The sequence below is a fragment of the Gymnogyps californianus genome, chromosome 8 (assembly GCF_018139145.2).
Source record: "Gymnogyps californianus isolate 813 chromosome 8, ASM1813914v2, whole genome shotgun sequence".
Lineage (NCBI taxonomy): Eukaryota > Metazoa > Chordata > Aves > Accipitriformes > Cathartidae > Gymnogyps > Gymnogyps californianus.
Window position 1 is genome coordinate 23,934,701 of NC_059478.1, and position 23,134 is coordinate 23,957,834.

General features: G+C 45.0%; 1 protein-coding gene across 1 annotated transcript in view; it reads left to right on the forward strand.

Moving 5' to 3' along the window:
• The first annotated feature begins 5,781 nt into the window (after nt 1-5,781).
• PTPRF (protein tyrosine phosphatase receptor type F) overlaps nt 5,782-23,134 on the forward strand; it is a 395,755-nt gene continuing 378,402 nt past the window's right edge. Inside the window, 1 exon segment of the mRNA XM_050901434.1 lies at nt 5,782-5,812. The gene's annotated coding sequence lies outside the window, so the exon portion shown is untranslated.

Genomic DNA, 23,134 nt, shown 5'->3' on the forward strand with positions numbered 1-23,134 from the left:
TCAGCTCCTTTGGGGATATAAACATCAATCCAATACATTTGTCCTGTTTGCCTGTCATCTGTTGCAGCAGAGCCGTGGTCAGGGTGATCCTTCTCCCAATTACACTTGCTGTATCTGCTCTCTGAATTACCTTTTTATCTTAGGTGGCTGTTGTCAGAGGGTGCTGCTGCGTGCAGAACCGAGGGCAGAATCCATCCTGCAATCAGACCTGAAGTCGATGATACCGTCAAAGAAAAGCACTAGCTTTGCAATCCTACAAAATATTAAAAGCTGGTAAGAGGCAGAGTTCTCCGAGGGAGGAGCAGCCGTTTAGACAGAATCATTTTTGGTGCTGGGGAAGAGTATTTTGGGATACTTGCCTTGCTTTAATGTGAAACATTCGGCATTACTTCATCTGCTACTTGGTTGTGAGCTGAAAATTTGAGGTGGATTTTTATTGCAGAAAGAGGGTGTGGAAAAGTTTAGTCAGCACAAAAGTTTAACCTCGCTAACAAGGTCTATAAATTTGCTGCAAGGATAAGGCAATGCCACTCCCTTTCCCGTCTCAATACTTATAAGGACAAGCATTTAATCAAAACCCACTCCTGTACATATGAGCGGTGTTAGTGGCATTCTTCATCTCATACTTAAAACCCAACCTGAAGTTTCAAAACAGAATTGTTTTTAAGGTCTCTGAACATAGTCTCCAGTACTTTCTTAACTGCTTCATGGCTTCTTTTAAAATGCTTTCAACGTGTTCTGAAAACTGAATATAAAAGTAGACAGGACTTAAAATTAATATAAAAAAAAAAAAAAAAGGATTGGGTTGAAATAGAAGCTCCAGAAGCTCCTGCTTTCACTGGTGTGAAAGTGAGGAGGGGAGATCTCAGCCCCCAGACAGATTTTCTGACAAGGCTGAAATCAGCTTAGAGCTTTGATCCAATATCAGGAATCACTTCTCAACAGTTGTCAGGAAAAAAAAATGCTTCTTCCCCAGAGCAAGTCCAAAAGCCCAGTCACTCTGCAAACGTGGGCCAGGCTGGCATAGCTGCCGCTGCCTGACTTGGATCTGAGTGCAAATCCGTCCCTTCCTTCCTAGGTTGCCATGATCTGAAAGCTTGTGCTTTGAATTTTCCGCTCTGGGTTGCTGTGCTCTGAAAGCTCGTGCTTTGCATTTGCACGGGGCTATAAAAGCCCGTGGGCACCGACTGGGCTTTCAAAACCGTTTGAGCTGACCTGTCCTCTGGCACATGGCACTGGGGCCGGCAGCTGATCTCATTTCACTGCTCTGCCACCGGCTCCTGTGCGACATTAGCTAAGTCAATTAGCTTCTACGTGCATCTGGTTTTCATCTCTAAAAGGGGGACAGGAGTAATTTCCTACCTCACAGAAATCCTGTGAGGATAAATGTATTAGCTTAGGAAGTGCTCAAATACTAGTGTGATCAGTGCTCCTCTCCATCTCTTTGACAGCCTGTATTTTGCAGCCTGGAAGCCTGTGGTCTGCCAAACCGTAAAGGATCGGAGCTGAAGACGACCAGAGCAACTCTTGGACTGGCTGAGCACAGATGTCATTGCAACGAAAGCCAGAAAAACATGGTTTCTCAGGGACCTGGCAAGAACGGAAAGAAAGGCAGGAGAAGCAAACTCCGGCAGGAAACACAGAGGGGAGCAGAGATCGCTCCAGTGGCAAGCTCACTATATTTTGTATATTGTTTGCTTTAACTGACATGTACATGATGTATTTTAGTCTTTCCATTACCCTTCCTTTAGGGTTAGAAAAGGACAGTGAGCTGATATTTCTGGGACTTGAACACATGGAGACCATGCTGCAAAGGATAATTACTCATCTGTAAGTCAGCTTTTCTGAACAAGCAATTGCATTTTGGGAAGAGTCTTCCATGAGCCAATTGCTGTTAGTACTCCAGATTTTGGCCCTTGGCAGAAGCATGAGGTCATTTCAATTTCAGCCTTGGTGACCAGCATTCCCAGGGCCTTCCTCTATCACATTTTGTTCAGTCAGGAGCAGAAAACTTCTCCCATTTAATAATGCCCGAAATATATTTACACACCAGGAACAAATTGTCAGGTGGTGCTTTTTTTTTTGTTTGTTGTTTTTTTTCCCCCAATGAACTTACCTTTCTCATTTAGTATGAAGAGAAGGAGGTAAATGAACTATGAGAATTATTACTCATGTTTACGTACTCTGTAGGACCTCTAAGGCATCAGTCAAGAGGGGAGCTTCACTGTGCTAAGCACTATGCAAAGCCACAGTAAGACAGAGCACGTATCCTGACCAGATCCAGTCAGGCAGCTGAGACGAATGATGCAGAAAGGGAAAGACACTTGTACCTACTTTGCAGAAAGGTACCCAAGGAACAGAAAACTTACGGGCCTTGGCCAGGAAACAGAAGCAAATACCACTTAAGCATTGTGACTGCACTTTTATTATAACACCGACTTTTATTTCTTCAATCAAGTACAAGCTGTAGTAAAGCAAAATTAAGGGCAAGTTGTTATCCTCAGCTTAAAGATTCCCCAGTCCAGACAACCTAGTGCTGCAGATGAGGAAGCATCAGGGCTGTCTCTCCAAGGCTGCAGCTCCTTCAACTGGAAAACAGAAATGGGCAACACAGATTGTTTTTTTTTCTTATTATTTGGAGCAAAACAGAGTATTCTAATAATCCTGTCTTACAAAGGAAATGAAAGAGTCTTGGGGGTAATATTGAAAAAAAGGTGGGCAGTCAGAGTTATGGCCATATGGTCCTCAAGCTGTGCTGTCAAGCAGATCTACAGATGGAGATGTATTATCTTACATGAGCACCAAGTTGAGCATTGCACTAGGCACTTGTGAATCAGACCAGGAGACCTGACAATACAATTGACAATTACTATAAAATCAGGTGAGAAAAAGTCATCAGCAAGAATACTCCCTCAAAAAAAACCCCAGAGTTGGAGAAAGGACGAGCTTCTGACAGGCTCTGCAGCTTACAGATTCAATCCAGAGCATTTAGCAAGTTTAGCAACACCTGAAATGAGAAGTCTGACAAGTCTTAAAAAATTCAGAATGCCGGTCTTTTGATTTTATACCAATTTATTATGTTAAAGGCAAGCAAAACCCATCCCACAGTATCTATACACTACCTGGCTATCAAGTGGCACATATGACAAGACTATGGGTGTGTACGTTTGCTCTGAAGAGCTGGATCAAAGGGAAGGAAGAGCTACCAGGAGCAGTGACCTCCAAATCAGGTACTGCAAACACACACTGAGACTTTGCTTTCCAAAAAGCTTTACCGCTGAAACGGCTGGGCAGGCTGGAGCCATGAGAGCTACTGAGATGACACAACGGGGTGCTATATAAAAACTGGTGGATCACTCTCAGGGCTTTAGGACTGTTGTACACTCTGGTGTACAACATGCCAGTGTATCCTGTACTAAGCAAACCGCTGAAGTGGATGCCTTTGCTTTGAGGAACAGTGCCCCACGACTGCAAAGTCCTCAGACAGGTAAAGGGGTGACAAACTGGCCACCCCATATTCAGTGGAGCACAAAGCACCAGTGCCTATTGGGCTTACACTATTCATAGCCTTCCAAGTTTTTATGTCATGAACGCATGGAGTGCACGGGGGAATAATACAGAGTTTTAGGGGGTAGCTGGATGTGAAAACTCTCTGTTTCATGATTCAGATGATTAATGGCTTACGCCCATGGGACAATCATTTACCTGCAAGTCTTGGCTAAAAGCTCCAGGGCATCCAAAGTTTATGAGGCAGCTGTGCGTCAGTCACATGAGTCCACATTTGTGAAGGTGTTTAGGAACCCACACTTTCAGATGTCTAAAAATATCTTAAAAATCTGTCCTGTAGATTGGCCCAACATTTCAGTGTCTCCACTCAAAAGTTCTTACGCATCTGACAGGATTACCAAAGGAGCAGTAAGCCACAAATCTTCCATTTTTCAAGTAAACTTCAAAAACCTGTTGCTTTCACATAAAATGAACAGGGGTCGGGTTGACATGACCCACCTTAAACTTGCCAACATGGCTGCTGCGCGAGCTGGGGGAACAGCTCTGGCGGCTCCGTGAATCCCTGCTCTGGAGTAGGGATCTCCTGGCTTCCCTGTGGTCTTGTGCTCCGGAGCATCCTGAAGCAGATCCAAATTTTAACATGGAGAGCGGAGCCCATGGGCACTTTGGCAGTGCTGCATGGCACTCGGCCAGCACCACTTACTCTAAGCTCCGTGGCCTCGCTGTGTAATGCGCAGAAGGGCTGTTTTGCAGCAACATTTGGATTCCGAGTAAGAAGGAAAATATCCCCCAAACCAAAGGCTTTCAGTGGCAGAGCTTCCCGCTGTGTGGCAGGGGTGCAAGACTGGCTTCAGGTGCTCAGTTTAGGGCAGAGGCAAGTGACACATGAGGGACTGGCCATCACATTTAGGAGTGTGAAGCCCAGAGCTCCTCAGAGTGCTTGAGGCAACCACACTGGGGCAGAGGAAGAACCTCTGCAAACTATTTGGCTCTTACCACCACCCTGGCTTAATGGAGATGAGAGGACAACGGCAAAAGATCCTCCAAGGAACACAGTTACCACGCACGAGGAGAAATCTTGGAGACCGCAGAGGGGAAAAAAATTAACATGCTGTGGGAAATGCCAGAGCGACCCCAGCACAGTGCGCAGCGGAGAACGGCAGCAGGGCGAAACCGCCGAGCACCCTGGTGCTGCCTGCGCTGACGCAACCCCAGCTCCTAGGAAGGGTTGGGCAACGAGCCAAAGAGCACCTACACAATCGGTGCAGCTGACTAACTTAACCCTTCCACCATCTAAAAAGGCCGCAGAAAATCCCCCTCAGCTTTGCTATTTCTTAGTTCGGGGCCCTGGACGGGGAAGAAGAAAGGACTGGAGTAATTAAGCAACCGAAGCAGCAGCGTGCTCGCTGACTGCATGGGCTGAAACAACTCCGAACAGCCACAACACGGTCAAACCGATCATAAACCGCAACAGGTCTCGGCGTGGCGCTCACCCGCCGGTGCCACAGACGGGGAGACCCCGCGGGTGGGTGGGGAGGGCTCCGGTGTGCCTCCCGACAGGCGCTCCTCGCACCTACCGGGGCCACCTCGGGTCCGACCGACACCCAACCGGCACAGCGACCTGGGGTTAAGAGCGGAGGGACCGGGCCCGGGCAAGGGGCGCCCCTCCGAGGCACGACGGGGCCCCAGCCCTCCCCCGCGGGCCCTCGGGCGGCTGTCCCCGCGCCGGCGGGGGAGGGCGGCGGGGCGGCGCGGGGCCCCCGGCTGCCAGGCCGGATCCTTCCGCGGGGCCGCAAGAGGGCCCGCCCCGGGCCGCGGCCGCGCCCTCCCCTTCCCCGCCGGGCCGCCCCCTGCCCGCCCCCGCCCACACCTGGCCGGGGCGGGCCCTGCCCGCCGGCTGCGGGCCGACTCGGCGGGCAGGGCGGGCGGCAGCGCAGGCCGCGGCGGAGCGGAACGCAGCGGGGCTCGGCCGGGAGCAGCGCGGCGCCTCGCTGCGGGGCCGAGCGCGGCATCCGGGGTCGGGCGCGGCATCCGGGGCCCAGCCCAGCCCAGGTGAGCCCGCGGGCGGCAGGTGGCGGCGCGGCGGCGGCGGCGGCGGCGGCGGCGGCGGGGCGGGCTGGCGGCGGGGCGGGCGCGGTGCGCGGCCCCGGCGGGGGCGGGCTGGCGGCGGCGCGCCCGGAGCGCGGTCCCGCGCGGCGGCGGCTGAGGGAGCGGAGCGGAGCCGCTGGGCGGTCGGTGGGGAGCGAAGCGGGTTCTCGCGCGGCGCCCGGAGGCAGCATGCGGGCGGCGGAGCCCCGGAGCCCCGGTAAGTGGCTCGGCTGCAGCGCCTTCCCCCCTCAGCCCCGCGCCCAGCTCCCGGCGCGGGGGGATCGTCTGCCGGGGAGCCGCCAAACTCCGCCGCCTGTTGAGCCCCGCAGATCGGCGCCCCCGAGCGCCGGCCCCGCCGCCCGCCTCGGCCCCGCCGCCGCCCCGGGTGCCCCGCCGGGACCGTCGTGCGGTACCGGAGTCCCCCGCCCGCCGGGGCCGTCACGCGGTGCCCGGCGGCTGCCGGCTGCGCCCCGCGGGGCCTCCCCGGGTCGGCGGGGAGCAGCCAGGCACCTGCCGGCGCGGCGCTGCGCCGCGGTGCCGGGGGCGCGCGGGGGCGCGGGGCTCGCCGCCGCGGCGTGACCTTCCCGGCGGGCTGCGGCGCTCGGGGCAGCCCCGGCAGGGGGTCCTCCCGCGGTGGGTTGGCGGGGGGGGGGTGGGGAGGGGTGGGGGAGGGTCGCGTCCCGCGGGGCGCCCGTGTCCCGCGGGGCGTAGCGCCTACCGCCGTGCGGGGAGGCGCGGGGCGATCGGCAACGGCCCGAATCGTTTCCCCGCGGCTGGCGCTGGCCGTTCCGCGCCGGGAGGAGGCTGCAGCGGGGCGCGAGCCGGGCGGCGGGGGGCGGCAGATCGCGCCTTCCCCCCCCCCCCCCCCCCCGCGGTGGGGCGAGCCGCCGCCTGGGAGAGCGCGGGGCTGCCGGGCGGCGGCGTCTTGGGTGGCGAGAACAAAGGGCCCCCGGCGGGAGCGGACAGGGCGCTCCGCCGCTGCGCCCGGGATGCCAGCTCCCAAAACCGGGGCGGGGGGGGGGGGATTCACCCCCTTCTCCCCCGCCCGCCCTCCCGGCGGAGCGCGGCTGCAGCCTCCTCGGGGCCAGCTGCTGCCCCGTAGCCGCCCCCACAACCTGTTGGGCCGCCTGCCTGGTCGGGAGCCCCGGGGGGGTGCCCCGGGGCGGGGACCGGACAGTTCCTCCCCGCGGGACACCCCGGGGTGCCGGGCTCGCGTGGAGAGGCGCAGGGGTGGGCGCAGGCAGCCTGCGGCGAGCGGGAGTTGAGGCTGAAGGCGAACGCTGCAAAGGGGTGTGTTTGCCTTGCTGGTGGTTTCGGCACCGAGAAACTCTAAGACCCAACTTCAAGCAGTTCAAATACCTGGCGTAAATTAAATTTAATGAAAGAAAGTATTTTCGTGCTGTTAAACAAAGATCTGTTCCTGCAGACCTCTTGTGTGGAAAAGATGTGCTCTGTTTCCAGGAGACTGACTGGGGCAGCTGTTTTAAAGTGTTTTGGAGTTGTGTTTTTATTTCAGATGTAACCAAATGAAGCTGTATTGTCAGTATCAAATAAAATGTTTTCTTGTCAAGTGTAGATTTGAGCTATAAAAAGTGATTTAGTCTGAAGATAACTGGATAATCAAAGCTTCAGATGTAAGTTACACTGAATGTTTGCTGGTTTAGAGATCTTTGAAGGTGGCTAACTTGAGCAGGGATGGCGAGCAAATAGAGTTTCCTTATGCTGCTTGTATAACCACCTTTGTTCATTTTTCAAGGTAAATGTTAGAGAAATGACAAATTTAATTTGAGATTACTAAGGTCTTGTGCTCAAATGACTTATCTCTGTGTCTGGTTACTGGGTGATTGTTCCAAGCCTGCCAGTGTGGCTTTGAAAACAGCTTTTTAAATAAAGTCCATTGCACTCCTTATGATTATGCAGGAAGTGCGTGGCTCACGAGAATGGTTTTATGGAGGGAGCAAGTGTACTTTAATCCTGATTTTATTATTTCTGCCGTGGTGGTTCGCTGTGGGGCTGAGGATGTAGGAGTAATAGATATCCGTATGTTGAAGTGCACGATCAGAAGTCTGAACTTAGAAAGCAAGAAGTAAAATCTGCATGGCAAAACGGATGGTTTGTGATCTGAACGTGTGGCGGGTGACAGTGTTGGATTATTTAAGTTCTCAGTTTCTGCCTTTAACCGACCATCTTAACATGCAAGTTTCTTAGCCTACGTCACTGGCATGCGTCCTGGTCGTTGAAATAGGATGCAGCATGACCATACACGTGAAGGGGTTGAAACAGCTTATGGCCAAAGAGTTAATGCATCACTTCAGCTCAAGAGATTTTTATAATTCAGCTTAGTTACAAATATTGCCATCTGCCCTTTTCTTTGCATGTGTGTGTCCATAAATATGTCTTGGATAAATACTGGTTGGGGCTATTAGCAAAATAGTAGAAGCCACAGACAACATCTTATTCTCATGCATGTTGCCAGTGAAAATGTCAGTTTCTGGAAAATCAAAGTAGAAGCCATCCTACATTGTGTCTGCATTTGGTTGTGGGTTGAGAGATGTGCAGGTATTTCTAATTTTTTTTTTTTTTTTTAAACTAAGTCCTGCTTTTGGGAATGTGAGGTAGATAACTGTCATTGGCACAAGCAGAGAAGACAGTCAAAGCTTGTGATTACAAGGAGAAAGATCTAAGCTTGTGGGTAACGGAGAAGAAATGTTTTCCTCTTTGTGTCCACATAATGCAGGGCTGTGGGAAGATATGCTTAATGAGGATGATTATTGCTGTGGCTTTCCATAAATCCACTTGTAATGGAGGCTTTGTACAGTTACTTCTGAATCTGTACATTTAAAAACTGCAAATAGCGATAATGGAGTTGGCTAATAGCAGACTGTCAAGTAAGTGCAATCCTTGTGATAATGTTCAGCCATAGATCTCCATTTAAGTATTACTTTTAAGCAGAAAATGTTTCTTGTAGGTCATAGTATATGCAATTGGGAGGAAAAAAAAACACAGTTGTTGCTGCCTGTTCTTGAATCTTAACCAGCTAACTTTAATTGTGCAAAGGGTACTTTTTCTCTCCAGCTTTTTATCAGATAGCAGGAGATCTACAATTCGGTAGATGCATTTGACGTGAATTTAGGTAGTAGAAAGGAATAATAATAATAACCAGCTTTAAAAAACTGACTGAAGAGGTCTACCCGAGCAGTAAACATGTGGCTGTGTGCAAATTAAAGTTGGGACTTGTGCCTTTTGAAGAATTGCAGACTTCACTATAAAGCACTGGAGTGAGCTGAATGCCACCAGGCGAGAGTCTGAGCTGATCTTGTTAGTAGTATTAACCAGGACAAACCCTTCTGTTTCAGAAGCCAGGGTTGAGAGTTAAATTGCTCGTGTCTGTTTTGCAACTGAAAAATAAAAGGTGAGGGTAAGACAGTAGGGAAAATTTTTAGTGTGTTATCTCACCCCACTACAGAAGGGTGTAAAATCACCTGTTATTTTCAAGTAAAGCACTCATAATAGCTACTGGATGTTTTATATAGCATTTAAAATGAATACAGTTTTAACTTACGTAGCTAAGAAACAGCTTTTGAAGAAATCTGACACGTGAGTTGCTTATGTTTATGTTTGGAAGAATTAATTGAGAAATATTTGTGATGCTCACCATCATTACTTATTCTCCTTTAAAAGCAATGCCTTGACTTTCATCGTGCATACAGTTTGTGAGGGCTCCTTATGTAGATTTACTTTTGCTCCAAATCTGACCATAAAAGTAAGCTTTGTTTCTACAGATCTTAGTGCAGTGTTCAAATCCAAAATGTATGCTTCCTTTCCAGTAAAAACTTATAATTACATGGGGTGGTAGCTAACTGGAAAGTATTGCAAAACATATGTAAGAATACTGTCGTACAAACTCTAAAACTGACGAATGACTCATTGTGCCAGTGCTATATCAAATTCTATCTATACACAAGGTTTAAATGACAAGTTTACTTTAGGCAGGGAATATGCAATTTTCTTGTACTCTTTCTTCATCTAATGTCAAGTGAGCTTAATGAAATGGTACATGTGGGCATACAGGAGGCACCAGTTGTAGAGCTTTAATGAGCAAAGGGAACAAGCACTGCTTGGCTCTATTTGTGAAGATGATAGAGACATAACTACTCTGTATATTAAAAACCAAGTTCTTGGTACTGATGCATGTCTTGAGACATTTGTTTCTTTTAATGTACCTCATCATGATTTGTTTATGTGCATTTACTAACATTTGTTCTATTTTTGTTTTCTATAGGAGAGAGTACTTGTTTTTTTAGCAGTATATGTATTCATCTTTACATATTTGTTTTAGTTGAGTTTCTAACTGGCATTTCAGAATTTTGGCAATATTTTTGTGAATATAAAATTCAGGTCACTGCCAAAACGAAAACAGGATGGTGTTTAGCATGGGAAAGGGGCCCATGATTATAGGTTGAAGAGGAAAAGACCACTTTTATTTGTGCCTTTGACTTTGTGATTGTGATTTATTATGAGAAGCTTCATAGAGCTTTGGAGAGCCCCCCCCAAAAAACCAGGACATTTAAACAGGCAGTAACATCCTGTAGCTGGGAAGCCTGTGCGAGCTGGGGGGAGGACAGGGAAGAGGAGGATAGGGAAGACGGTGGAGTGGAGGTATCAGGGTCTTGTGCTGTTACGTTGTGTGTCTCGCCTGTATGTCTGTGGATGCCGGGGTGCCTGACGAAACACCTGTGGGGAAGCCTAGCCTGCAAAGCTAAGGAACCCAGTATCCACTCAGCCCTAGGTGGAAGACTTTAAACTCTTCACGAACTCTTCTTTTAATTTCTAATTTAGCCATAATCCATTCTGCCACAAAGCCTATCCCTTCTGCTCTCTGTTAATCATCGTCTTTCTGGGCTGTGGGGAAGACATAGCACACATGTCCTTGGTCTTCGCCTTGCGTTGTTCATGAGAGCTGTAGTGACCAGTGCCTGCGAGTGTTTTTACTGTCTGTAGGAAGGTCAAAGTCTTCTCGGGCTGTGAAAGGAGGCTAAGGAAGGGAAGCTGGAGCACTGGCTATTTAATGTCAGTGTGCATACAGTGTATATACACTTGTGCTTTACTGGGAAAAAAAAAAAAGGATCAAACAGGTCTTGCTCCTTCAAGGACACTATCTGAGAACTTCTCTAAAGATCAAAAATACGGAGATAAATTAGGGTTTTTGGAGCAGAGGATGGAAGCAATGTATATAAAAAGCCTGACTGAGAGCAAAATTGACAAAAGCATTTCCTAATACCTGGGCTCGGTACTTGGAGGAAGTAGCTCTGTTTGGGCGCTTTCATTAGGTGCAATCCGCTGTGTAGCTGAAATACAGCAATACGATTAATCTGGGAAGGGATAGGGTGGTCCCACTCTTATTCTTGTCCTTCAGCAGGCATAGAAGCTTCCAGTTTACAACCTGCCCAAAAGACATTTATTTCTTGGCACAAAATTTCAGCTGCAGCTGGCAAGTGGGTAAGTACTTTCTTCCAGCCTTACTGAGAAAGAGGAATTATTTAGGTTGGCACAAGAAGTTTATAGTTCGGAGTTGTCAGATGAAATTGAACAGAGAAAAAATGTGAAGGCTGGGCACGTGGCATCGCTCTTTCAAAAGCAGTGCTGGAAATCCCGTCATCACCTGAAACCAAAGAAAACGGGCATGTGCTTGACCATGGCGAGGAATTGTCTGTTGGCTTCATAGGCCTCTCTTCCTTATTTTTTTTTTCCCCTGCAAGTGTAGTGTTTGACACTGCATTGCATGTGTGTCTACAAAGGATAACATCTGTTCTATTTTATGAGATCCACATAGCGCAGTTGCTTTTTTATCCCTCCAGTGTATGGATTCTTCTCTTGTGTGTCATTCTCGCTGCTGAATGCAGCCGGGCACTTGAGCTTTGTAATATCTCTTCTCTCTTCAGGAGCAGGAAGTTATTCATGGGATGGTACTTGATTCTTCAGTTAGATTTCCTCACAAAATTAGATATTACAGTGTTTTGGAAAAGCCATTATTTTTCTAGAGAGTTTTGTGAGTAGGGATGGAAGACGGATGATTGTGTGGCGCTCTTTCTGGAGGAGCTTTGGTAATTGTTACATCAACAGGTTAGATTTTCTGCACCAACCTAGATGTATTTTGATGGGATCGTTAACTGGGAAGGTAAATTAGATCTGAGAAGTATGAAAAAGGCTAGTCTAGTGTTTGGATTTTAGGGTATATATTTAAAAATATAATTTTTTTTTTTTAACCTGGCCGATATTGTGCTTCTGATCTTTTATCTTGAAGGAGAACCATAGAAGTGGTAAAGAGGATCCTTTTGGACACAATGTGTTAAGAATGTGTTGAGGTGTTATGTACTTGGAAGACATGAAATAGGGGGGCAAAGGAGGAAAAAGTGACCTCTTGTTTTTGGATGGAGTTGTTGCCTTTTTATAAAGTACTGTTTTCTTCAAATACAAAGGAGTTATGTTTGTTTATATCTTATTAAGTAACTTTTGTTTCACCAAATTTGATTGAAGGTTTAGTTGTTGCAGAATCAATAATAATTCTCTTATCTTAAGGAAAGACCTGTAATTTATGAATGTACGGTCCATTGTATTTTAACTACTTGTAATACAGAATTTGCAAGATTACACAAATTGACTAGAAGATGCACGCAAAATCCAGTAATCCATTTTCCATGTTAAAGTTCAGTGAAATATGAAACGTAATTACCATAAACAATGAAAATTAGCTTCTTAAACCTATGAACTAGAAGGCGTGGAAATATTTTTGTAATATATATTCTCATTGGTTTTGTTGAGACTGTTCTTGGGCACCGCCAAAATTCCTTTATGGTCTTATGTATTCTAATCTCTGTGTTATTTTGTGGTAAAAAACCATACTCATAAACTTGTATTTAAGCTGAGGAGAAAGTGTGCGTTTTTGAACATGCATTTTAGATATTGACTGTCTCCTCACTATAGCCTTGTTCATGGGTAGCTTCCAATTAATAAAGTGCAGACTTGAAGAATTACACCTAGGGAGACAAGTATTTCAGCAGATTGTAGAGTTACTGCTTTAATTCTGCCTCTTGACATGAAGGTAGAATTATAAACTTTTGGAGGAAAGTTTGTCACCTTCAATATACTTGTGAGATGGAAGTCTGTTGCTAACAGCATTGCTGCTCTTGTTGGTTTGAGTTTTCTCTGGATTCTGCTACATCTTTGGAGCCTGCAAAAACTACACTTTATGCTTTGGGTGTAGTGTTAAGGTAGAGTACCTTTTTGAGGTCTTTTGGCTCAAAAAAAGGCATTTTAGAATAGCCCTTCCATTAACCTAATTTCCTGAGGCCTGTCCCATTGCAGGGGGTTCATTTTAGCACAGGTCAGTAGGTGCTGGATCCTACTTCACCCAGACAGGTCAAGACAGGGAGAGCTCGTGGAAGCCTGTAGCACGGCCATGATTTTAGCTGCTTTTTTGGGTTGATGTAAAGTGTAGCTTTCTGTTATTCGTAGCTGGATTTTGGATGAGACTGAAGGGAGCGTGGGCTCTCACTGCCCTCGCGTTCGAGTGGGCAGGTACCGTCCTTTGCACAGAGATGTCTACCTCCTGATAGCGAGCATCACACTTTGTTTTTCTTTCTTTGCTGCTGACTTCCCTGGCTGTCTGGGTCCGCAGCCGAGGCTGTAATGGCAAGGGGCACCTCTCACCTGGGCGCAGGAGAAGTGCACAGAAGTGTAACGTGTGTGCCTTAGTGATAAAACTCCAGCAGCTCTTATCCAGGAGCAAGCTGTTACTTCCGATAATTGTGCTTGGCTCCTACTATGTTTCTTACTTGAAGCTTTTTCTTTGTAAACAACATAATAATAAAGTGTGCTGCTATACTACCTCTGTGCCAATCTCTTGCTTATGCCTGTGGAAGGAATAAGGAGCATAATTAATTATAAGAAGGGAGAGTTCTGAAGGGTTACATGGCAGCAGGCTGCCATGCTCTTCTAGTGATCCCCCACCCCGGTGTCAGAAAGCTGGGCATCCTTTAAGAACAGTATTTTACTAAAGAGTGATCAAAGGCTTCTTCATTGGCCTAAACCATCTGGATGGATGGGCAAACGTTTGTCTTAAAATGACTTTTACGGAGTTACTGGGATCAGAAACTTGACTGCAGTGACAAAAAACGTCTTTAATATACTAGAAATTGTGAATTGTATTTTGTTTGCTTAGATCATTAGGTGTTCAGGTGGCCTACCCTTAGATCAGGGCAGGCATCATGAATTGTACGGTGTTGAAGAATACATTGCACAGCAGTTGTGTTGCTGGAAAGCATTTGTAAATGTAAGTTTGAATTAGAGATGTAATTTTTTTTCCTTACTAAACTTTGAAGAGTTGTGCTTTGAAAACCAGTAAATTTTTGATGCTCTTAAACATTGTCTACAAGGAGCAGGTGAGGGATCTCCTGACCTCCTGCTTTTCTTTTCTTTTTTTTTTTTTTTTTTCTTTGAGCTGATACCTCTGTTGTATGTTGGTTTTGGATGTTATGAGAAATGCAGACGTTTTGGTTTTGGCATTTAGGTGATAGGATGGGCTGACACAACTGTGTAGGTTATAAATGGAGGATGAACTCTCAGATATTGGCCTTCTCCGTATCTGAAGTGAGTTAACAGCCTCTTGGATTCTTGTTGCACAGTGTAATTAAAATAAACACTATAATGCTAATCATTTATGTATTTTTGCCTTTGGGTGAAGTTTTAAATTAGAAGTAGCTATACTTTGGTGGAAGTGGATTTTTTTTTTTTATTATTATTATAATGTTGCCTGTTTCCAGTCTGGTAATATTTCTGTGAGAGTGCATAAAAAATATGGCTAGGCAGATTTGTTTTTGTTTTTTATTACCTAATTGTATATTCTAGTAACGATGTAATTGCTTTTAACAAAAACTGCCTGACTTGAGTGTTTAATTCCATCAGACTCAAGCAGTCACTGATGAGGTGATAAATGATAGGTTATATGTAGAAGTGGATTTGCAATTATTTGCTGCTTTGGGAAAAAAAAAAAAATAATGTTTTGTTTCTGTCCAATGACTAATGTTGAAAATCAAAGCGGCGCACCAGATGTTTTTTTCTAATGACTGTGGTTCAAGGTCTCTTTTGTACAGAGGAGGGTTTTGACTGAGTTCATCTCTTGGCTTTGAAGTTTCTCTCGCTTGTTAATGCAGCACTCCTAAATCTTTTGCTCCGGACTTCTCCGTGGATGGGTTTTATGGAAGAGCTCCTTTCCCAACCCTTCGTGCGTCTTGCAGCTCTCCGTTCATCAGGAGGTGGAGGGGCAACGGCATTTTTACAGTGCGGGCTGAGTACTTCCATTCACTTGCGTTTATTTCATAGAATTAAAACAAGAATAAGTGTTGCGCTTTATTTGTTGATGTCTGATTAGGAATTAGTGGAAGAAACTGAATCGCTGGTGTGATTAAGGGTAGGTTTTGTTTATGATGTATGAAAAGACTCATTGTCTGAGGCTTTTCCTCCATCGCGCTCTGGCTAATCCTACTGAAATCATGCTAACAACGGCAGCGCTTGAGGCTCCTCATCTTGTTTTCCTGCGTACTTAATCATACGGCTGGAAAAATTTCCTCTTCCAAGGGACAGTTGCTTCTCGTGCCGAATCTGCTGTCACATCGTAGGGGCCTTGCTAATAAGGTGGGCATTAGTTCGGGGGGGGTCTGGGGGGACAGGGTGGTTAATCTGAAATCTGCAAAGTGATCTAATTTATGCTTCATTTGGGTTTTGAATCTGGGCCTGATGATTTTGTTAACACTGTCTATTGCCTACCTCTTTGCAACCGTGGCTGAAGGAGGTGAGCTGCCTCATTCTAACTTTTAATTCCTTCCAAATTTTTGTTAGATCAACTTTCTGTAATTGCTGATGTAGTACTTCTGCAGGGAGGAACTTTACAATTGCTCAGTGTATGTTTTCAAAAGCAATTTTGTAAGTTCGAGGTTTGTAGAAGTGAAGACATTTCTAAAGTACATAGCAAGAAATTATAGTAGACACGACTATTCCTCTTTCAGAAAAACCATGGAAGAAACACAATATCCCACCCCACGAACACTAGCCTTTCTTTTCCTCTGAATCAGATTGTCATTCCAAGGTCTCAGAGTGATTTAAAAATATAAAATAAACTCCCCTGAGGAATCTATTAAAAATTATTTGGTTCACTGAACATTCAGTGCACGTTCAGTCTTGGAATCCATTACATGCCTGTAGAAAGACTTTAAAAATCCTCTCCGATGAAGTTGGTCTGAGTTGTGTCCCTTTGGCGGGTGGGCGTGAGGGAATTTCATTGCTTTATTTTCAAAACAGAAGTGTGCGGAATTAATATTGATTTTTATTATAGCTGTTTGCTAGTGCCACTGTATCCGGGGGTCATATGTCAGCTCTGCTTTTGTAGTGGCAGCTTTCCCTGTTCCTTTAGTTGAAGTCTGTAGTTGTGGAGCTCTGGAAATAATTGGGAAATGCTGGTTTTGTTCCTTTGAATTCAATTTGTAAAGCTTTATTACCTAGAATTAAATTCTTATCAAGTTGAAATGGTGCATAAATTCTTGTTGAATGGAGACAAATGCTATCAGAAATCGGTGAAACTAAGCTATATTTTAATCCTAGATTTATTTTCATTTCCATTGTCGTACATTGAAAACACTTTACATCTACTTTGTCCATCCGTCTCGGTGTTTTCTTGTTCTGATAATTTTTAATGGTTAAGTCTGGGAGAGACAACGTGTGTTAGATTCCCACTTATGGTGTGGTTGTGTGCTGTGACATGGGTTCTATTTCCAGGTACCTGGTGTAGGTGTTGTCAGTTCCCATCAGCGTCTGCTGCCTTTGTGTGCTGAAGAGAGTTGTCATGTTATTCAGCAAAAATATTTCTTTCAGAAGAACTTTCCCGTGTTTTCAGCTCATGATGGAGAACCGTGACGTCTGCTTTGTTGGTTTTTGTATGCAAATATTCATAGTTGCTCAGAGCTTGGTGGTTTTTCAGAGCCTTAAGTCGGGTAAGGACTTAAAGAAAACACAAATAACGGGCAATCCCTCTGGATATGGAAGTTTATTTGATTAACCCACCTGACCCGCAGCATTTGAGAGCAATTAAATATTTGGACAGTCAGCAGTCCCGTTAGTCATGTTTCATTAGGTGATGGCCTCCTCCATTTTGCGTTTACTCTGTTTTGCTGCTGTTGCCAAGTCTTGTGCGATCTTGAAAAGGAGCTGCGCGTGGGGGGCACGGTGGGTGCTTTTGGGGATGTTGCTGAACCAGGCTCCCGGGAGGAGCTGGGGATGCATGTCGCTGCAACATCATTATCCGCAGTGGGTAGGGGATTCAAGGCAAGGGAGAAAATTGTTAATTGCGGATTGTCAACACCGTAAAGGTTAGCTGGTAGATAAAGTTACTAACCTAAGCAGAAATAGCAACACTGCCCTGAGAAGTGTAAAAGACTTGTCAAAACCTAATCTAATCTCCTGCATTAACTGTACATTGCAATAATGAATAAATGAAATTCCAGCAAGCTGAGATGGTCCAATTTTAATAACTTCTCAAAAAATCAAAATGAAGTATTGCACTGGAAGAGGCATATCACAGTTATCCAAATTTCTTTCTATAGAATCGTTTTTAATTTTATGCGAGCGTACACTAATGGTTTAAAAACTCATTTGTCTCCTTGTCAGCAGCTTGACCAGTATTTTATTACAAAAGACATGGCTTTATCTTGAACCGGTCTTGTTTTTCAATGGGTGTTGCAGCCAGCTGGAAAATGGTTTGACTTTTTAACTGCTGTGGTTTTAATGCAGTGTCTACTGTAAGAAAGTAAAATTTATGTAGAACCAGTGATGCTTTCAATTGTTGTATTTCTATTTAGATTCAAGGGGAGGGGAGCAGGTGTTTATGCTGAAGCACCTGGTGTTGCCCTTTTTCTGAAGATCTGTGGTAACTCTGTGTTACGACTAGATAAAATTCCCGTCCTCGCCAAAATCTGATGAAAGTAAGGAGGAAATATCTGCTGCCATTTTAATTTGGTGCATTTCTGAATGCATTGCTGAAGCTGTTCTGGTAGAAATATGGCTAGTAATTTTTATGGGAGAAAAACCTAGTACAAAAAAACCCCTCTTGTGCTTCAAATGTGGTTTTAAAAATGCTGATAGTACCTTTTTGTCTATTCTGGCAAGAAAAGAGTGTGATTATAATGTGTTTTCATCATACAGGTTTTGTGAGTGACTAGACAGGATTCATCTCTGAATTCCTGACTTTGGAGTGTCCAAATTGTGCATAATTAACTTAAAAGTTTTTGGAGACTCAAATGTTTCACAGGAAAATTAATGAGAAATTCAGTGTAATGTACTACTCTTTTCAGTATGTTTTCTCACCTGAAATTACTGAGTTATAAATATTTTAAATAAAAAATGGTTCTTAAACTTTGGTTCTGAAATGAGCTATGAACAAGTATTCTCCTGTATTTGTGGTCTCAAAGTGAAAAATGTTTTGATTAATAGAGCCACTACATTAGTTTTTATGGTAGTTTACTGTGACACAAATGTAGTTTCTAGGTGTGCTTAAAAGATGTAAGTTTGGCAGACTTTCTGCTGTATCTTTTCACCTAATTGCTTTATGGGTTTGCATATAATCTTGTTAATTAAATTGTTTTTGCCTGATCACTAAAGCATCTCTGAATGGGTAAAAAGTGCTTTGTATGGACCAAAGGGTTCGTGGTTTGGTATCAGTTGTGCGGTGGGTGTTGGGTGCTGCTGTTGGAGGAGGGCAGCGCGGTGTTGCTCTGTGCCCGCCTGGGGAAATGTGGTTGTCTGAGCCATCGGAAAGGAAAACAAAATAGTTTGGCTTGGTGTGAAATAACTTGCACCGCTTGGTTTTGCAGTGCTGTCTTTTGTGTGCGTCTGTGTGAGGAGCAAGTGTGTTGCGGGGTGGCTTTCTCCATTAATGGCATGACGGAGGGGTTTGCATTCTCGCTTTGGTCAGGGTGCAGGGCTGCCGGAGGGGATGACGCTGGCTGTTCCTCAGGTTGTCATGCTGCCTTCTGACACTGCGAGACCTTCTCAGAAGGGTTATTTTGCTATAACCAGTGTGGCTAAGTACGTGGAAATGAATGAATTCGGAGGAGGTTTAAGATAAAGGCAAGTGTCACTGTGAAGTTAACTCCAGGAGACCAATCGAGCCCGGCAGCCGTGGGCTCAGTTTTCTGAGCACTGGCCGTGACCTTGGGTGTGCATGGGCGAGCTACGAGCTGCTGACAGGCGACAGAAATCCTGGGTGGATGCGTGGCCTCTTGCTTTGTTTAAGACTGGATTTTTTTTTTTTCTTTTTTGAGGAGGGACGGAGAAGACGCTGAGAGTTCCCAGCCACAACGCTTTTCAGATCCTTATTTGAAAGTGTTTTAAACAAGGGACATCAGAAGCTGAGATACAAAGCAACCTTTTGAAGTTAAAAGTGGGTCTGCATGAAAATGAACTGCTTGTCTGTGAAAAGAGTCAAGTGTGAAAGGATAGGATGGTTTCACTAAATGAATTTGATAGTCTGAATAAGTGTGGCGAGGCAGAGAGGAGAATCTGGAAAGGTCAGGAATGAGCATGTGACTCTAGATGAGGCGGTGGAAAGACATGAAAGGAATTGAGTGGAAATGCCTCGGTTTACATTTTTTTTTTACTTAGAAGTGATTTATTTATTTTGGTGAAGGTGGTCATAAAAAGGGAACTTTAGAAGCTTGCCACGGAGAAGTGGGGAATCTGATTCCTTTGGGATCTTGTACCTTTTTCATTCAACTTTTGTGTGGTTTCAAATAGCTAAAAGATCAAAGCCCAAAGGAACTCCTTGTTACATGTGCAGTCCCATTTGTAGGACTGCTCTATCCTACACACTCTCTGCAGTTGAGTGCTTCAGCAGCTTTTTGTCCCAAGTAAAGGATTTCTTACTATTGCTGGCTCATTTTCAGTGATCCACGTAACTTGCAGATTTTAACTCAAATAATTTGTGACATGTTTTCTAGGTCCCTGATACTGCTTAAAAGGATTAAGTGTGTGCTATCTGTATTCAGTGTAGATAAATGTGAGATGATGTGCATTGGTAGCAGGAAATTGTCTGAACTTTTTGTACAAAGCGATGGACTCCAGGTTGACTGTCACCATTCGGGGTGGGAACTTGAGACCGACAGTAGTTCCATCAAACCATCAGCTCTGTGCTTAGTAGTGATCAAAGAAAGCATATCAAATCTTATGAAATGCTATGAAAAGAGTAAAGAATAAGATACAGAGCATTATTATGCCATGTCTAAATCCATGGTTTGTCCATACGTTAGATACTGTTTCATCTCCCCTTCCTTTCGTGTCAAGAAGAATACAGAGCCGCTAGAAGTGTGGAGAAACACAACACGAGTCGTTAGAGGTCTGGAGTAGCTTCCATGTGACAAATGACTGGGAAAGGGGTGGTTGAAGAAGGATGCGACAGAGGTCTGTGAAATCAGGAGTAGCTTGCAGAGGGTTTGGCTATTTCATCTCCCAGTGTAAGTGCAAGGGAAGCTCAACTAAACTTTGTAGGAGCCAGGTTCAGACCCTGGCAGGAGGAAGTGGTTCTTCACGCAGGGGTGGTAAGCCTGTGGAACTCCTGAAAAAGGTCTTCTGGGGACTACTCTGGACAAATCACGCTAGTCTAAGGAAGTCCCTACTAGTGAAAGTATTGAAGGCTACAAAGGTGCTTGGGGGAAGTGCAGATGTGCTTGTCCTATTCTTGCTCTTCTCTAGCCCTGTGCTTACAGGCTGTGTTGGAGACAGGGTACTAGGCTAGCAGGACCTGTGGTGCGACCCAGCACAGCCATTTTTACGTTTGTGTCCTGTGCTTTGCCATGAACTCCATGAACTTTCTGTCCCCAGTTTGCTTAACATGGGGTGAGCCCTCTGCAGTAAAGCCTTTTCCATGGAACTTATTTTCTTGAGCAAGAGCAGTGAATAGATAAGCTGCAGCTGGCAAAAGCTGAAAGCAGGAAGGGGGAGTCACTGCTTTCCTATTCCTGTTCCCAGTTGCTGTGGCTTACCTTATGCTATTTTGGTGTTGGGCCATTTCACTGAAGCAGCAGAAAAGTAACTTCGGGGGGAGGGGAAGAGCTGCATAGCTTTCTGCTGGTTAGTGGATTAAAGCAGTTCATAGGTGCAGCGAATGCCCAAAGGGATGGGACTGCACAGCCCGAGAGAAGGCAGCAAGGCTTTCTCCTTTTTACCAGTAGCAACCCATGAGATAACTCAGATGTCTCAGGGCACAGCCCACCCATCTCCCAGCTGCACAGTCTTCCCTTGCTTATGCCGACTTTGGTGATTGTTAAAGCAACTTGTGGAAGGCTACAGCTCAGTAACGCAAAAGAAAACTATCAAATTCCGCTGCACTCTTTACAGTTTTTGGCAAGCTTAAGTAGATCACAAATGGTGCTCAAGCAGGGCTCTGTGCCAGCATCGGGTAAATGGCAGCAGTGTCCAAACAGGCATGACCAGTCCCTTTTGCAGCGGTGGTAACCTCCCTTGCAAAACCAGACTGCTGCTGATGTAGGTGTGGAGCTGCCTCCCACAACGTGGTAGAGACTGCGACTCTTCTTGCTGTCCAAAACACGTAAGCGGTGTCGTTACCTGCCCCGTAACCTTGGGGTGCTCTGGAGTGAAGAGGGCACCTAAGTGTGCAGGTGGGCAGAAGTTATTTACTCACTTTCGCATTGAGGGAAGGATTAGGAAGTGTTTTCCAAAAGCAACTTGAGAAAGGGATGGTGGTGGGAATTAGATCTGGAGCAGAGTTGCTTCCTTAGCATCTGTGGGTGATAGCGTGGAGATGTTGCTTGCCCAGGGAATAGCAAAAAGCTAGTTCTTCTGCTTCTGTGAAAGTGGATTATTTTCTGTTCTGTTAGAATGCGTGCTTTTGTGCACAAAATGCTGATCAAGGTCTTAACACATTATTAGTGTGTGCAAAAGAGCAATGTTTGCAAATGTGCCTGTTTGTTTTAAAAACAGATGGATCACGCCTTATGCCTCCTCCTTTTGACATCAGACCCCCTGAAAGGCTGTGAGAAGCTGTGATCTTCAGGGCTTTTTATTTTCATTGGATAAGAAGCAAAAAAAAGGCCACTATACAAAATGAAAGAGATCTGCTTTTAGTTGAAGGGAGTTACCTTGTGAATGTCATAGACACCTATGAGCAATAATGGTGCAGGATAAAGTTTTGTGTTTGAATTCTTCTAAGAGAAGATTCTTCAACTCGAGATTGATGGAAAAAATGTGTTTACTTTTAAAAAATATAATACAATATTAATGACTTCCAACTATTCTGTGAATATCTTCATCTTTCTAGGTAGATCTTTCTACCTTAGCTATTTCAAGAGATTTGCTCTACTGCTTCTATCTAGTGCTACATGTCAAAATAATTTTTCTTTCATGGACAGGCCAGCAAAATGTCATGTAGACTTTTTTCCATTATCGTTTTAGTACGGGCAGGTCAGCAGCACTTTATACAGGACTAGAAAATTTCCCTGCTTTTGCAAGGCTGTGTAAATAGGCATATGTGGCCTACTTTTCAACACTTCTGTAGTGTTTTAGATTCTCACAAACTTAGATTTTGGTTTTTTTTCAGAAAGCTTTACAATTCATTTTTAAAACAGTGCTAATTCACTGTGTCTAACTAGCTGAAGATCATTAATAGCTTCTTTATTCAGTACAGTTATGCAGTAAAGCTCCTTCTGGAGTGATGCTATTAAATAATTCACTTATTTTCCTCAACTTCTTTTTCTGGTGGCCTAGCTTTTAAAATCTTTACTAAAATGTTGTTTTAAATCCTAATCTTATTTCTTCTTTAAAGATTAATTCCATTAGTGTGTAGTTTATGGAGGAAAATGTTCTATTATGGGAGAAACGTGTAACTTTTATGATGGATTTTGAAAACGTCAGTATGAATATAGGCAGGACTGGTGATAGAAGATGACTGTAGAAAAGTAGCACGTTTTGTTTAGCTCTCGGAGTGTATGTGTTAGGATTATGGATATTAAGGTAGGTAAAACAGGCTACATAAATGGAAATATGTTTAGAGTGGTGGAAAATAAAAACATCTCAATGTACATTTCTTAAATTATTTTGGTCCTAGTCACAAAAGCTTTTCAAAATATAAGCTATTCAGTGAAGGGAGTGGGTTATACTGTGACTTCGACGACTGTTTATTTTGAGGAGAAATTGCTCCCTAAACTTCTCCCACAGCCACCTTATCAGGAGTTAATTTTTGCAGGGGATATGGCCTGGAGTCATGGTGTGCTTAGGCATCAGTCATGAGTCCTCAACTTGATTTTTACCTGGGATTTGCACTGGCTCATTTCTTCATCTAGGGAACTGGTTTGTGATGAGTGATTTTGCAATACAGTCATTTCTTCCACATTGCCCGATATATTGTGCACTGCCAAAAATAACAATTAAATCCAAACCTTTACCTACATTTTATTGAGGGCAGATTTGAACAGATTTC